Source organism: Phoca vitulina, unplaced genomic scaffold (genome assembly GCF_004348235.1).
Source record: "Phoca vitulina isolate PV1807 unplaced genomic scaffold, GSC_HSeal_1.0 scaffold91, whole genome shotgun sequence".
Lineage (NCBI taxonomy): Eukaryota > Metazoa > Chordata > Mammalia > Carnivora > Phocidae > Phoca > Phoca vitulina.
In genome coordinates, this window is record NW_022589794.1 from 855,460 (window position 1) to 872,774 (window position 17,315).

General features: G+C 48.0%; 1 protein-coding gene across 3 annotated transcripts in view; it reads right to left on the bottom strand.

Moving 5' to 3' along the window:
* The window catches only part of TMEM132D (transmembrane protein 132D), a 547,440-nt gene that overhangs the window by 297,471 nt on the left and 232,654 nt on the right, over positions 1-17,315 (bottom strand). The gene's annotated exons all lie outside the window — the stretch shown is intronic.

Here is a 17,315-nt window from a genome sequence, read left to right on the forward strand (position 1 = left end):
CCCCCCCCCCCCCCCCCCCCCCCCCCCCCCCCCCCCCCCCCCCCCCCTGCCCTGAGCATCTGGGTCCTGGCGGCTGCTGAGCCACTGTGCCCCACCCACCAGGTGCGCTTCCCGGGCGTTACAGTCCCAACGCTTTGAAGTATCACACGCGTCCTGCGGGGTCAGTGCTTCCACGGAGCGGTGACCCAGGTGTCACCTGGCCCCGAACCACCTCGCAGCCCGAGCCGTGCCCGGTGCTCCCCTTGGCCTGACACACACCCATCTGGCGCGGAAGCCGCTCACCCCGATCCCACTCACGCTCCCTGCTACCCATCGCTGGTCGGCACGTGTCTAGAGATCGAACACCCACTCGGACTTTACAGATTTGCTCTCCGGCACACACGCGCCCATTCCTTCACTCCTTCCTCATCGTCCACGGCAGGGGGACCGTGACATGCCCAGAGGCTGCTTGCCAAGATACGAGGGGCCTGGTTCCTTCCCAAGAAGCTGGTGAGTGAGGAAGGGTCTATCACAGCAGAGCCCTCATTTGCTCTCAGAAGTTTCAAGTGACAAACATACAGAACGGCAAGTGTACAACACAAAATGCAATGCATGTGCGAACTGGCCTCATTTTGAGAGTCATGTTCCTGATGGGTTTTCTCCTCCTCGTCCCTTGGGAAGCACACAAGGAACCTTCCAGCAAGAGCCGTGGGGGCGAGCGGGCGACTGGGGAGAAGACCGTCTGGTGGGGGGTCCCTCCAGAGGTCCAACTGCTGTGCACACACGGACACGGAGCCCCGGCCACAGACACCAGCCTCCGCCTCCAAACCCTCGTGCACAGAGACAAGCAGGGCGGGAGGAGGAGAGAGAGGGACACGCCCCCCCCAGCCCCAAGAACAAGACCTACCCCAGAAACAACTTCAAAGTACATTGTGTAGAAGACCCAGAAGCAGGTCTGGGGTTGGTATTCCAGAAAGGCCCACTGGCAAGGAGGCTCCTGGCTGGCATCCAAGCTCCGGGCTTATGGGAGGGGGTTCCCACCGTTCCCTGAGAAGAGGGGCTCACCATACGCAAACAGTTGGTACAAACAATGGGGCTTCTGCCTGACACCCACCGGAGTCTGGGATCACGGTGCATGCCGGGCAGAGGGGCCTGGCCTGGTGACCAGCCCCCAGTGAAAACCCTGGGCTTCTGGGCTCAGCTGAGCTTCCCGGGTGGACGAGACTCACACGTGAGGCCACAAGTCATTGCTGAGGGACCAGGGGCGTCCCGCATGACTCCCCCAGGAGAAGGTTCTGGAAGCCTGTGCCTAGCTCCCCCAGACTTCGCCCCATGCATCTTTTCCCTTTTTTGAATTTGCTTTGTGTCCTTCGCTGTAACAAATCACCCCTATGATTAGGACCCTATGCTGCATCCTGAGTCCTCCTAGCAAGTCAGCAAACCGCAGAGTGGTCCGGGGAACCCCGACACACAACCTGTTTGACTGTTCTACAAAGAGAAGGGGAATCATCGTGTGTGGCCCTCACAATGCTAAAGCTGGAAGTTTTAGGAGGTGAGCTTCAATGGATAACATTATTTCTGCAGGAAAAAAAAAAATTGCATGTTTTGTGTTTTAAATAATCATCGTACGGGCCAACACTTTGAATGCAGCCATTTATAAATTAGGAAGTGAATGCACAGGCCAGAAAGCCGTCTCATTTTCTGGATACTCCGGTGAAACACGAAGGTGAATAAGCTATGATTTCTGCCTTGCAGCAACTCTATTAAATAGCAGGCAGCCAGGATGTGGTGGCTAAAAAAAGTTCAATTCACTGAGGACAGATGCTATTATATGGAGATGAATTCTAAGGGCTGTCCCAATTATGGTGCGCTGGAATTTTATTGAGTCAAATTTGCTTTAAATAAATAGGTCATCATTCTGGATTTGGTGATCTTTTCATTCTACAGGAGATATCAGTGCGTAAGACTTTTCTGATACAGAATGGGCTCATATTTTTCTTAAATTGTACTCACAAGTAGGTCATGTGGAGCTCAGATAATGCTTCTTCCGTGAATCGTTTTCAAGTTCTCAGGAAAGAACGTGGTTGCTTATGTAACCTGTGAAGTACCCAGTATTTGTTCCTAGTGATCCTACTGCGCTAACATGACACTGTAATAAATAACATTTTGAAGGGGACATTCTTTCTGAAACGCAGTGCAGGACACTAGGAGGTTGCTTTTCACTGACACAGTATGTTTTCATAAGAGAAGACACATTCCTAGGGCATGTTGCAGATGTCCTGAACGGAAGGACGGATCCTTGCTCGAGAGGTATCCCTGAATGGCTTCTATCAAGTGCGAACACACACAGGAAACTGGGTGGTTATTCCTCGAACGCATTATCTATGGTGTATACTGAACAAGGTTTGCCGTCGGGCTAGTCATTTTTACACGCTAACCTCGCTGTAAGTGGCGGTGTTTGGGAACCATTAAGATAATTCGTAGGACATGTGCAGTTTGGCTTCACTGGGTTTGAACCAGGTGCTAATTCCTGCCTTCGTTTATGACAACTGAGTTATGTATATTCATTAAAGGAAGTTTTATAACCTACTTGCGGTTCCATCCATACAGGTTACCCTGACAGCTTCATTACACAGGGATAAACACAGCGCTTCATTTCCAAAGACACTCTATTGCATATTTATACTTGAAAATATATCTACCGTAGTGACAGGGAGAACAGCCATCATTTCTCCCACGGTGGGCACATGCATGGGGACGGATAAAAGTAAAACCTGCTTGGGTTAAGGGCATATTGTGTTTTTAAAACATAGCAGAGCTACGGTATACACACACAAAACTATACATACACATATATACACAGTCGACCCTTGAATAACATGGGTTTGAACCGCACACATCCACTTATGCAGGGGTTTTTTCGATAAATACAGCAAGGACCATAAATGTGTCTCCTCTTCCTTACGGCTTTCTTAGTAACATTTTACTTTCTCTAGCGTCCCTTTTGCAATGATACAATATATAATACATAGAACATATGAAGTACGTGCTGATCAACGGTGCATGTTATTGGTAAGGCTCCCCGTCAACAGGAGGCTGCCAGGAGTTACGTTCTGGGGATTCGGAGTTAGACTCAAATTTTGGGCTGTGCAGTGAGTTGACACCCCTAACTCCCGTGTTGTGCAAGGGTCAACTGTATACCCATATACACATATGTACACACATACACACACATGCACACACACATACACGTACAAACATGTGTGTCTATGTGTTCCAAGCACAGCATCCAATAACGTTACCGAACCAGCTAGGAACCCGGGTGCTGACCGCCGTTCACACTTGATTTTGCTACCCCCACACCCAGTGTCTCCTATTTGGGGTGACAGAAGGACGCAGCATGCTTACAAGAGTTGTCGATTTGGTGACCAGCACCCTTCCCCATTAACGGATAGAAACCTGTATTTCCCCACTGGTTCAAAGTCCAACGAAAACCCCTCTGGGTCAAAGCAAAGCTTTTTCCAAAAATGTTCCTCGTACCTTTGCTTCTTTTCTCTCATTCACCGTGAAAAGAACAAAGCGTGCTCTGTGTCCTCACACACAGTAGGCTTCCTGCCATAGCTCACAATCACGCGCTGTGTCTAATTGCTGCTTGACCAGGAACCATTTACAACAACACCCCATCCCACCGAGTCCGCGTGCCCCACGACCCAGAACATTTCATTTATTGTCGGAGCCGCTTTGACCCTCTCCCCACGTCCTGGCCCTGCCCCGGCCAACAACATTCATGTGATTCTTTACAATGCTATCAGCCATTCTTTGCGGCTCCGGTGACACTGGGCCCCTCCTTCTATCCCTGGAAGGTACTTGGCTAAGTCTCTGCTGTGGCTTCGGGACGACCCCAGTACATGCAGCAGTGCTATGGAAAAGCTGATCCTACATAAAATCTAAATCCTGTAAAACAGCAGGTTCCAATACTTGTTTATTATCATGCACTCACACCAACTATTTGTTGGCATTCTCCCTTAATATGGGCATATTTATTTATCAATTTTGTGCTTAGACTATTGCAATGTAAATATACTATAAAACATACACGAAAGGATGCATTAAAATGATGAGATTAGGAGAAACGTGCTGGGAAGTCCTGATTCTCCACAGTCTCAGCGAATCACTCTGCACGCCCCTCAGGGTGAACGTCCACGAGAAGGTCCCACTCGAACTGATTTCCGAGTGCAGGACGAGGAAACGCGGTGAGCAGAGGTCATGTTACAAGGAGGCAGGCGGATGGGTATTGACAAGATGCTGAAACTCTCCCGCCGGTTCTGTGGCTCACAGCTTCAGGGGGAGGCAGGGATCTGTTTTCACGTGGCCATTTCTTGGGCAGCTATTAAATTTAGAATGAAGACCACTGGCTTCACGGCAAACCATTTTTGAGGTCACACTGTCAGTAAAGCACCAGGACCAAAGGACCACCCTGTGCGGGACATTCTAGGACAGACTCCTGCCCCCAAGAGAAAGGGGCATCTCCAAGACCCCCAGGGGGAGGAGTGTGAGCGGAGGAAGCATGGGGTTGTGGCCCCGGGGGGGCTGGGACCCACTGCCGGGTGGAGGGGTGAACAGCTCTCAGTAAATGGTTTAGTAACTGGACATCCCAAGGCCCCCGGGCTGCGGAGCTCTGTCACCCACTAGAAAGTACCAACTCAGCAAGGGGTCGGCAGCTCAGGCTGGGAGCACAGACCTCAAATGCGGGGCAGGGCCCTCACTTCCAGCTGTAGGCCTGGTGTTGCCAAATCTTTGCAATCCTGAAGAGAGGCCAGAGATCCCCACTTTTATGTAAGATCCCAAGTTTTGAAAACACCGTCCCGGCTAGACGAAATATGCGAGGTCTGGAAGCAGCCCAAGGTCACCAGTGTTATGACCTCCGTTAGCTGGGACTCAGGAAGTCAGGCCTCTTCTGAGTGCGTGAGTGAATCGAGGAGCCACGTGAGAGTGCCCCGCTACGCCCAGGGTGGGACGGAGGCACTCACGCACAGAAACGCGCCCACGTCTGCATCCTCCCCACCCCCCACACGTACAACTCACAATGATGGCGACTTTATCATTTCTGTCCTAAGTAGATGGAATATGTTCCCTGTGGGGAAACAATGAGTACTACACAAAGATATGAGGAAGAAAGTAAAAATCACCTGAACTTCCATCTCGTCGAACCTAAACCAACAATATTTTAGTCATCATCCATCTACGTACTGCTGTGTTCACACCCAATCTATAGATTTACACAGATAGGATCACACCCAGGACTGCTACATGGCCACACAACTTGGGCGCTGACCAATCCCAAGAAGCCTCATTCACACAGATAATGATGTGCAGTGGGGCTTCCTAGAGTTTAGCAGTGTACAACCTGGACAACTGTATGCAGCAGCCTCAATTATATTAAATATGCTGCTTTATTCACCAGATCGTCCTGGTCTCTTGACTAGCTCCAGGGACAAATAAAATAACTTAAAGCAGGCACCAGGCTGGCCACCTACCAACTCAGGAGAACCCAGTGAGGAGGGAAGCCAAAACAGCTGAGCATTACATCTTGGTCCAAAACGTAAGCAACATGGGATGTCAGTCTCCAGCCAGGCAGGCTGCTGGCTCTGAGGACCTCCGATTTATCCTGGGACCCCAGTGAGTCAGCACTTGCCATCCTGATAAACCTGGCCCGTGGGTTTTCTCTGCCGACCCAGACAGAGGCTGAATGACTTTTTAAAAGCATCTTGGAGATGAGTGCTTCCTGCACACAATGTTTACTCCTTCCAAGTGTCTGGTTTTCCTTCTGACTCTGTTCGTGAGGAGGATGCAAAGGCCAGTCTTTCCTGCAGACACAAGTTCAAAGGGATAAGCGATCAGTAGAAACAGGACTGCCCAGCAGATGGACCCACGCGGGCATGGTGAGTGTGGATGCCAGCTGTCGCAAGCTCTGGAGGGAGTGATCCTGCCCCCCACCCCACACCCCAAAAAAGTTTTATAAATACGTGACTATATACAGGACCGAAGCAGGTAATGAATAACACCACAAGTAAATCAAACTGTTTATTCGTTCATTGATTTATTCATCAAACACAGTTTGACTTTCCAGGTGATATTCACAGGACTGGAAATGCAAATATGAGCAAAACACACATTTCCTGTTGACACGGAACTCACACTCCAACAAGAAAGAACACACACACACGTTTCATGTTGCCAAGTTCTATAAAGGATAAAAAAAGCAAGAGAAGGGAATAGGGAGCCCAGCATAGGAGTGGCTACCCTAGAAAGATTTAGTTTATTATCGACATACCTGCCCCACGGTAAAGCCAGCAATTAAACCCAGTGGGCAGGCGGAAGGAAAGTATGTATGCATAGATGGATGTCTTCTCCATTAGATTGGTTTTTGCCCAGCCTGTCAGTGAGGAGGGAAACTCACCTTGTTCCTACTGAAAACAGCCTGCCACCCAACTATGAAGGGTGCTGTTTAAATGTTCCATGGCTTGTTATGTGAGCCGACTGTCTATGGATTCACCAGGATGATTACAACCCCATGCAAACCAGTAATTCCCATTTAGAGAAACAAAGCCTTGATGGAGACAGCATCCCTCGACACAGCTCCCCAGTGATGGCTCAGCTGGATGGGTGGCAGAAGAAGACAGCTCATCACCATTTCCAGAAAGATGGTCATATTATTGGCCTCTGATAATCGAGCAATAAATGCCCGCACTCTCTGTGCTGCCCACATGCGGAGATCGAGGGCACGGCCTCACTCATTCTGCGTATTACTGATTCTCCCATCGTAGACTCATCCGACGAACCAGCAGACAGACAGGGAAAAAGCCCTATTTTTTGTTGAACATAACAGACTCTCGGAGTCCTTCAGAGACATTTGATGAAAAAGACTTGTGCCAAGTCCTTCAAAGAGTGTCCCGTAAAAAACAGACTTCATCCATCATTGTCATCATCATTACATACATCCTGACACAGAAACCTGGACACCTGACTATTCTGAATTTTACTCTCTTTCTATCTTGTCTGTAAATAATCACTAATCAAAGCCCTCTGGGTGTTGGGGAGGGGGGGAACAGAGCAAAATAAAACACAATCCTTGCACTCCAACAGGAGTAGGAAGATGAGAACACAAAGTTCTGCAGGGCCTCAGAGAGCAAGCAGGACTCGTATTTGCAGAAAAGCAAGTCGGGTGGCCTTCGTCCCCCGTGACTAGTGTTTCTGAACTCGGCTCCGTTCCCAGGGCACCAGCACACCCTGGTGCTGGGCTGCGTGTGGCTCCCAGGCTTTGGGATGAGACCTAATCTTACTGTCGGCTGAGAGCCAACCCTCTAATTTCACGACAGCACATAATAGAGCAGGATTGCTGTTTTCTCCCGTCCTCGAGGTTACTAGTTTTAGAGGAATTGCTTAAATATACTTCTTTAATTAAAGGAAACATTCTAAGTCAAAACCAGAGCTCTGGGCAACAAACTCATACTTTCAGGGATGTCTTTTGGGTTTTGTTTTGTCTTTTTAATTTTTAATAAACCTTTTTTATTGAAGAAATAATACAGGCATGACGTGAATATCTAAATGTTACAATAGGGGATACGAAGTTTCTCTCACTGAAGACTTCCCTCCCCTCGCTTCGACCCAACTTAATGTACATTTTCAGGGAGATCAATATATGTAGATAGGTCGATTTTTTAAAAACACCAATGGCAGTACTGTACACACTTTTATACACTATATATGTATTTAAAATATCTATCTAGTGGGTACATCAGTATCAGCGTTCAGAAACGCACTGCACTGTTGATTCACAGCCACAGATGAATCCATTGTGCACGTGTCCCAAACGTCTCACTGAGCACTGCCCGTCTGGTGGACACTTAGGTGGTTTCCAATCTTGGCTACCACAATCAGCACGTCAGAGAAGCTGCACATCCACAGAGCTGGGCACACACACGCAAGCATGTCTAAGGCATACATGTCTCAAAGAGGAAGGGCCAAGTCAGAAAAGATGCCCGTGTTCAATTTCGATAGGACGCGCTGAATTGCCAAAGAGATTCTAGCAATTTACACATTCACTGAGAGTGTCTTCATGCGCCTTTTTCCCTGCCTTTTTGATTGTTGTGCATCTGACAAATAAAAATAATAATTCCTTAAGTCTGAGGGGCATTGAATACGGTTTTCATAGGCTTATATTTGAATAACCTTTTTCATCAAATGTCTGTTCACATCCTTTGTCCATCTCTATCCTTTTGTTGGTCTTATTTTTATTGTTTATTAGGAAATTGATTCGTAAGAATATTAATCCCTGATCCAGCTGGAATCTATTTTCATGTGAGAAGTGAGTGGAAGAGGGATCTGGCTTTATTTCTCCCCATATGGGCTTCATCAGCACTATTTATTAAGTGATTCACCCAGTACCCCGTTGATTTAAAAAGCCATCTTTGATCTATACTGAATTCGTCTGCTCCTTAGGCTTATTTTTAGCCTCTGCATTTGCTTTTATTGATCTGTCTGCCTTCTTGTGAGACAGCACCCAAATGTCTTAAACACAATAGATTATGACGTGTTTTAATATCTGGTAGGGCCATTTCCTTCCTATTCTCTTTCATTTTTCAGGGGTATCTTGATGGCTATTTCAACAAAAGTCATCTTCTGTTAGGACATTCTCAAAGATAGATTGGTTTGCAAAAAGAAAAGAAAGAGAAAGAGAACAGTGTGCCCTTCAAACACCCCTCTCTGAAGTTAAAAGGAACACCTAGCAGGCAATGATGGGGTAGAAGCCCAGAGCAGAAGCCCTCTCCCCGAAAGACAACAGGCAAGTGTACTGTCCCTGGGAGCAGGTGCCTTCTGAATCCGAACACTACCCTGGCTGTTCACACACAACATCCTTCAGAACAATGACCTGCTTACAGGGATGTGCGCTTTACCTTGAAAGTATTCTACTTCGTTGGGTAACAGCCTTGGGTCCTGAAAACAGATGAGGTGACCCACAGACCGTCGGCACTCTTCTTCCTTCTGGTCACAGTGATTGGGTCCAATCGGATTGGTGGGCTTGGGAATTTCCCAGGAGCCACCACAAGAGTATCCCAGGTCCTCATCCCTGATCCAAGGTGAGGCTTGGGAAGACAAAGGACTTCAGCCAATGCACTCTGAAGGGACCTAGCAAGACGTAAACTCATGGGGAGGAAGAACCGGGAGGAAAGAAATGGATCCTTGCTGGTATGCGAGCCCCGAATCCAACATTTAAACTAAAATAAAATAGAGACCAAGCTTGAAGATACCCCCAAGCGAATAAATCCAGTAAGCCACGTGAGCAACCCTAAATCCAGCTTATTTCATGAACATAGGTAAAACTTGGGTTATTTCTTTCCAGTGGCCCTGAAAATCATCAAAGAAACTTAAGAAATCTTCCTAAAAGTGGTTTTAGCCAATCCCCCGCCATCCGGAAACCCCGCTGTGATAACCATCCTTGGAAAGGTTAAACAGCCTCCCCGTTTCACCCAATAAGCCACCCTCTGATGTCATGTCCCCGAGCTTCACATCAGTGTCCAACTTGAAAGCACCCAGTGCGAAAACTTCTTATGTGAGCGATAAACTCTTACTAAAGGCTATTTTATTGGTTTGGTGGTGTCAATTTTGCTATTTCTGGATTTTGGACACACTCATGCCTGAAGCGAGAGCCAACAATTTCCCACTATCCCAGCTTTTAATTTTGTTTTCATCATTGTGTGTTTAGGTTTTATTTTTTTTTCCACTTTCATTTTTTACTTTTTTTTTTATTGTGAAAAGAACACTTATCACGAGATCTACTCTTTGAACACATTTTTAAGTGCTCGACAGCATACTGGAGGGACTGTGTCTGCAAAGACTCTACCTCCAAGGAAAGTCCTGTGCACAGGCACGGGGACATAAGATCCGCAGGGACAGAATTCAGCCCCCCACACAGGTCATCACAGGAGGGTCTCTGCAAGCTCCAGTGGGCAGACTTCGATTAATGCAGTTTACTCGCACATGATGGCCAATTAAAATTTGTTTACACAACATCCTCTGACCGGAAACCGACCAGAAAGCGTCGGGCCAGCAGGCGGGTACATGTGTCATTCCCGAAAACAGTAATCTTTAAATATCACTTTTTAAAAATTAATAAGCTCTGGTTTTTAGAGTTTTCGGTTCACAACAACACTGAGCAGGAAGGACAGAGCTCCCACATGACCCGCGCCCTCACGCGCACAATCCCCCTGCTCGCCGCGTGACTTCATCCCTTACGATCGGTGAGCCTACACTTGTCACCATGTGCTTTGGAGTGAAAAATCAATACATCATGGGAGGGTCTCGTCTAAAAACTAGGATAGCTGTGCAGGGGCTGTGGTGGAGACAAGTTTTATCCCATCTTCTGGTGAAGAGAGTGAGGCAAAGAGCAGTTAAGTACTTTTCCCAAGGTCACACAGCTAATGAATGGTTGAAGCGGGCTCCGGGAGCCCTACTCTGACTCACTGTGTTCTACTGCAGTTCTTCTGTCCCTGAAGGGTGTCTGTCGGCAAACTGGACAAGCCCGCCTGCAGCTGACTTCCCTGTCCCCTGCAGGGCACGTGGGGGCAGATACCTCCATACGACCCCCGTGGAGTCAGGCTGATAGACACTCAGACCTAGCCTCACCAAACGCTGAAGATTTAGTCATGGTGTACCCAGTGCGTGGGGCAATCTCCTTCCAGAACCCAAACCTGACTCACTACTGCAGGTCTTTCTGGCCTCGGAGTTCCGGCTGATCTTTCCAGAAGATTCTTCTCTCCCTCATCCAGGTTTCTGCCCCACTAGGGGCAACTGAGACACACAGCTCCCTCGTTCCCACCATCTCCCTCCCTTCCTCCTTCCCACAGGCCCCCTGGTCTACACCCATGATCACAGAGGTGGGATCTGGTCTTCCTACCTCCCATTTGCATGCTCCCTTCCCCTGGAGTATAACAAAATCTATTCATTTAACCATCAGAGAAGCTAAAAAGCAAGAGTGTGGGGAGATAAGAAAGATCTTCAAAAGATTCTTCTCTCGCTCATTCCGTGAAATCCAGCTTTCAGGCTGACTGCCTCTCTGGGGACAAGAGAACCCCACTAGGGATGTGAGAACCTGAATGGGGACCTGTTCCCTCGCTCCGGCTGCTCGAAGCGCCTGTTCGCAGGGCTCAGAAGAGCATGTTTCAGCCCTACGGCTCTCCCCTCACCTGGACACGCGTCACTTCGGCTCCCATTGTACAGACGAGAAAACCAAGACTGAAAAGAGGTTACAAGGATGGGATATTTCCTCAGCTCAGCCGGCTGGACTGGTGGCCACGTAAAGGAAAGGGGCCCGCGGGACACTGTACGGTCACCTGCCCACTGCAGCTGCTGCCTGGGTGCTCCCAGCTCCTCTCCAGGTACCCGTGGGGACCCGCTCCTCCACCCCCTCTGAAGTCGGGTACGCTCCTCAACGCGACCTGCAGGGACAGCTCCCACAAGTGGCTGAAGCTGGAAGAGTTAAAGCATGCTTTGCTGTGGGGTCTCTCCCCTGCACCATCAGGGGATGCTGCTCCATCATGCCGGCCCCGACGGAGGACAGACCAGAGCAAGGGCATCAGCGGATCAACCAGGTGGTTTCAAACACCGAGGGCTGGGGCGGCGGATCAAGGATGCAGCGGGACCGAGACCAGGCTGCCACTTGGAGAATCCCTCTCTGCGGCTCTGGGCTGCGAGCACATAAACTGAAAGCCTGAGTGAGAAATGTGGGTGTTAAGTCAGCCCTGACTACATAAGACACAGACGGACCCGGTAGTGGGCAGAAAGATGTCTCTTTTGTGTAGAACAGACAGCACTGTCCAGATCCTACGGCACTGGCGAATTTTTCTGATGAGACCAATTGCTCTTCCACACTGATATGCTTCCCGACATTTTCATGCTGAAAAAGCCCTGGTAAGAGACTCGACTGCACAGCCTGGGAGCAGAGGGAGAGGTTTCACGCCTGCATCGCTCGGCTTTCACGACAGCAAGATGGGGTCTATGGAATGAGCGGCGGCCCCGTGTTCCTGAGCCCCGAGTGTCCCTGTTGTCCCTTGCCACCACTGCAGACCCTTGGCGGGCCCAGAAGCGTAACTGAGCAGCATGCCCGTGAGCCGGTGCCTCCACCCACACCTGCCGCGCCCCTGTCCCGCGTTAACCACGGACTTCACAGCCATCCCGGTCAGCGGCAGTGACGCCAGTGGAAGGCTAAGTGCTGAGCTGGCTGTAAACCACGAAGAAAACCAGGGGAGAGGAAGACAGACACTCTGATAAATAGGAAGGGACAGCTGCGCCTTTTAATCGGCTGACTGAAATCTCCACTCCGCTCCCCTTTTACCATCTCAGTCCGCTTGGTGTTTGACAGATCTGGCAGCCTGTGTCTCCCCAAGGCGAGCATGACAGTACCTGATGCCTGCCCCCCATGCTCTCGCTAGGATGGGCCCTTAGCTCTCCTCCCATCCAGGAGGAAGGCTCACACCCATGGAGATACGATGCTATGGGATTATGAGTGAAGTCCTATGAGGTAAATCAGCTCCGTGGGCTTTGCAGGATGCTTGCTTTGGAGCTCAGCTCTACCACCCAGGAGCCAGAGGCCGCCATCTGTGAGGACGCCCCACCACGAAGTGAGGCGAGTATTCAGCTGAGACTCCAGGTGACAGCCTGCATGTGCCATTAGACGTGTTCGGAGTGGGCCTTCAGAGGGTCCCGCGTCAGGGTCTTGTCCCCTTTGAGCCTTCCTGGCTGAGACCCCAACCATCATGGTGCAGAGACATCCATCCCCTCCTCCCCAGATATGTCCCTTCCCGATTCCCGACCCACAGAACCCATGAACACAAGAAAATGGTCTCTGTTGAGAACATTCAGTGTGGGGTGGTCTATTATGCACCAAAAGAATGCAGAATAACGATGTTTTGACATGAAAGTGGAAACCACAGCCTACCGGTCCTGGTGGTCACTAGAGGCTTGGTTCTCCTCGGGAAAACGAGGCTCTCCCTCAGTCCGAAGACATCAGTGGCGGCTCACAGGCTGAAGGTAGCCTACAAACCTCTTGTCTGGCATATTTTATTCCATTTTGACCATCTGAACCAATTATTTTAAAATTATGACATTTCCTTTAAAAATCCAGATTTGGGGCTTGTCTTGCAACAGTACCATCATCCTGGGTCTGCATGCTGAGCCTCCTGCTGAGGCTGCACGGATGTTCTTCAGCTCTCGCTGCTCCCTCCTCGTACCCTAGTGCCTCTCCAAACACAAACACTTTTCTGAAGCCTGACCTGGACCGACTCACTCAATTTTATTGCCTGCCTATCCCCTGAAGGCAATCGAGTTTGGGATCCCCGCTTTTGTCTTTGGAATTCACAAGGGGCCCGAAGCTGCACGTGCATCAGTAACCACAGATTCCAATAGTCTGATCACTGTCCCATGCCACAAAAGAACAAGGAGAACTCGCCCTCTGACATTTTAGTTGGGGTACAGAATAGACTGCCGGCAAGACAGAAGTGACATACGTGGGAACAGATACAGGTTAGTCCTCTTCTGCTGGGAAAGTCCTTAGCCATAGACCGGTGAGCCTTCTCTCTTGCTCTAAATTCCCTCCCACAAGACTGAAAAGATTGTGTCTGTCCAGGCCTAAGAGTGAATGAAATAAACTGGGTCTGGAAAAAAATGTAACAAAGACACAGGAAGGCCCATCCACGGGTTACATTGACAACTTCCAACCAAACCATTTAAATGTATGTAGATTGGCAATGGAAAGATTGAATTTGCAATGGAAAGTAATATTGTAACTGTTTTTCCCATATGAAATTCTATCTGTCCATCTCACTATTAACTGTCTATCCATCCATCTATCTATCATCTGTGATCTGTTATCTACCTTACCATCTGTCTATTGCCTAGCTCTCTCTACCATCTATCCATCCTCTCTAGTGATTAACTGTTTCCCTGCTAGCTTCATGCATGCTTTTTGAATAACCCTCTCTTTTCTGAATCCAAAATCTCAATACCTTGCCCAACTATCACTACCTTCTCTTCACCATCATTTCCTGCAGAGAGACCTAGAAAATGTTCTCATTTGTTGCACTTGATATTTCCCAGCAAGTAATTCTCCTTTATTGGGAAGAGAAACCCAGAGACCAGCCCCTCTGCAGCATGGAGGCTAGAAGACTTATGATGGAGAAGGCCAGGGGGACCTGAGTCCACCTTCCCAGAATTTCTCAGTGATGTGGACTCTAGTTAGAGCTGAGCCTCAAGTCACCAAGCCCATGTTTCTGAGCTGCTGGAAGCCTGACTCCCTTTGTTGCTTTCTCCTTTAGCTGAGAGGGTTCCAGTCACTTGACTCATTCTCTCCTCCAGCCCCACCATGGCTGAACACTTCCAGCGCCCCGTCTCTCTCTGCCCTTCCAAAACACCAAACACCCTGCCAATTCGTAGGCTGTCAGTAAAAACAATGACAATAATAGGAACTGCTCCACATCTCTAAACCCACCAGAGTGCTTTCTTTTCCAACTTGGAAAGAGAAGCTGGTTACTTAGATCTCAGGCAGCCCTACTGTTCACTGGTGCTAAGCAGCTCAGTGGCCCCCCCCATACAGAGCCGGCTGCAGAGTGGCCGAGAATACATTCACGGGAATGTATATCACCTCCCACAGAACGCACTAAAATTTCAGAATGCCTGAAGGAAAAGGGAGGTCGGCTTCAGGCTTTACCTTTCAAAGAACAAGTGTCCAGGGGCTGGGAGCTTTGGGCCTGCAGGCACAGCATTGCCCTGGGTGACCTCTTGGCCTCAAGGACACTTGAGAAGAGCAGGATTGTCTGCTAAGCAGTGTCAGGCCCTGTGAAGGACACACATGCTTGAACAAGACCTTTATTTTGAAGGGTTTGATCTATAAAAAGATAATCATCTGGGGACAAAATAGATGTTGTTGGATCTTTTAAACCTATTTTGTAGTTCTTATTTTGTTTATATTTCAAATTAATGAGCAGAGAAAGGTAGTAGCTACGATGATTTGCCAGTGGCCAGACTTTTCCAAGTTCTTAGCACAACTCTGCTAATGTACTTTTTGTCCCTCCTAGGACCTGAATCAAGTGAAAAGCAGGAAGTAAAGATAAGGAAAAACTTGTTTATAATATATATTTGAGTGAAAGGATTTTCTGACATTCTGGTGTTAATGGGTTCTGCTTCTCTCTGTACATAATGCAGGTAAAAATATAGATATGCACGAGAAAGCTGGACATGTATGTCAAAATCTGATCGTCACATCTTGGGTTACTGGGTTACGTGTGGTTGACATATTCTGCTTTATCTATTCTTCACCACAAAATACTAGTCTTCTGTCATTCACACACAGGACGTGTGTCCAAAGGTGAAGTTGAGAAGGTGTCCCATGAAGTTACCCACTCCCTTTCTGCCTCCCCTGATTGCATATCCACGTTGCCTTTGAAAGGCCCAGAGGGTGTGCGGGGTCATGGGACAAAGGTTCACTCTGTCTTCTGATATGTTCACCTTCTAATGTAAACACCCCACAGCGGTCCCTCCCGCCCCTCACTCGTCCATGCACCGGAGAGGGAGGAAAAGGTGCGCTTTTTGTCTTGGCTGCCCCTCCTGCCCACACCTGGCCATCTGCACCTGGATCAGCCCTGGGCTGAGGGGTCCCTGAGTGTCTGCTCCACCATATGAGCTCAACCTTAATCCCAGCATATCCCTCTCTACCATGCGGGTTCTCCTGTCTCCCCTGGCGACAGGGTGGGGCTCTATCTCCCAGAGTGTTCCAGAGTGATGCACAGGCTTGTCTTAGTGGCAGTTAAAATTGTAGGAAAGACCCCAGATGCTACTATGATGGGTTGCCCTCTGTGAAAGCAGCAAACAGAAATAATTTTGCAATTTGACTTGGACCTTTTTTACATCCGATGGCCCAATAACCCAACGGCCTTGTTTGCATATATATCGAAAAAAGTACTGTCCAAAAAGGCAGCCCCCAATCATGTGAATCTATTTAAATTTAGAATAGTTAAGAGAAAATAAATTCAGTTCCTCAGTTGCATGACCACATTTTAAGAACTTGAGAGCCACATGCAGACAGGGACTACTGGATTATGCAGGACAGGTAGAGAGCATTTCCATCACTGCAGAGAAATTCATTGGATGGCAACGCTCTAGAATAATTTCTATGCTTCCCCAGGCACATTTTAAAGTTGACATTTAAAATTTTCCCTCCTAAGCTGCAAAGGTTGAGATTTTCAGTATATTGTAACTATTGACATTTAAAAATTAAACTGTTATATCATTCTTTTAAAAGTATTCACTGGAATCTAAATACCATGGGGATTTGATACCGACCATTATTCATCTAAAAAAATATGCAGACAACCTCTTCTTTCCCAAGCTTGAATTTTATATTTGTTTTTTTCCTCCTTTAGCTTGCAGATTCATTTTGTTTCGTTCACAGAATTTTACCTTAATGTGTTCTATTTTTTATGTCTGAAAGTCCTGTATTGATCACTCTGTCATAATGTTCTGCAACGAAAATATGTATATAAATTCAAATTTATGTTTTCTCTTTGTCCATCAGTCTCTAAATGTGGTTTTTAAAATTCTAGATTGAGATTCATTACAACTGTATTCAATACACACTTAGGCAAGAACAGTATAACTTTTAAAAAGAATATTCAACATAAAACAAGGAAGGATCAGAAATGCACTGATCAATAACAGGAATGGGCTTCTATTCTATCTTATGCTAGAGAATTGGCAATCCTGACTCTTACTGGTTGAAAATAGCAGATTTATTTTTTTGTTCAGACTTAGGGTTCTATGTGGTCGAATTCAGGCTGATCTAACCCATATTCTGATGATGTCCTCACAGCCTGATGCTTTAGAATATCCCAACCGCATGAACAGAGAGCATGAGACATCCGTGCATCTCCACAGAAATGCTGGCCAAAGCGAGTCACGTGACCACAGCTTCCTGCACGGAACCAGAGAAAGGTGATCCTCCCGTAGGGTCCCATCTGGACAGAAACACTGAAGCAAGTCTAGCAGAGTCCAGCAGGAGATTTATAAGAAGAGGACACAGAAACCATTGGCAGGCTGGAAGTGAGGGTCGAGAAGCCCCTCCCACCTGTCTCTACTGCCTGTAATCCAAATGTAGGTGACTTCCGACCCTAGCTCCCCAGCCGCTAGGGACCTCAACAATTTCTGTGAATCCACAGAACAACACTGCATTCTTATCTGCCTTCCAAATCCTCATGCCTCTCCTTGGCAGACTCTAATCTAGAACC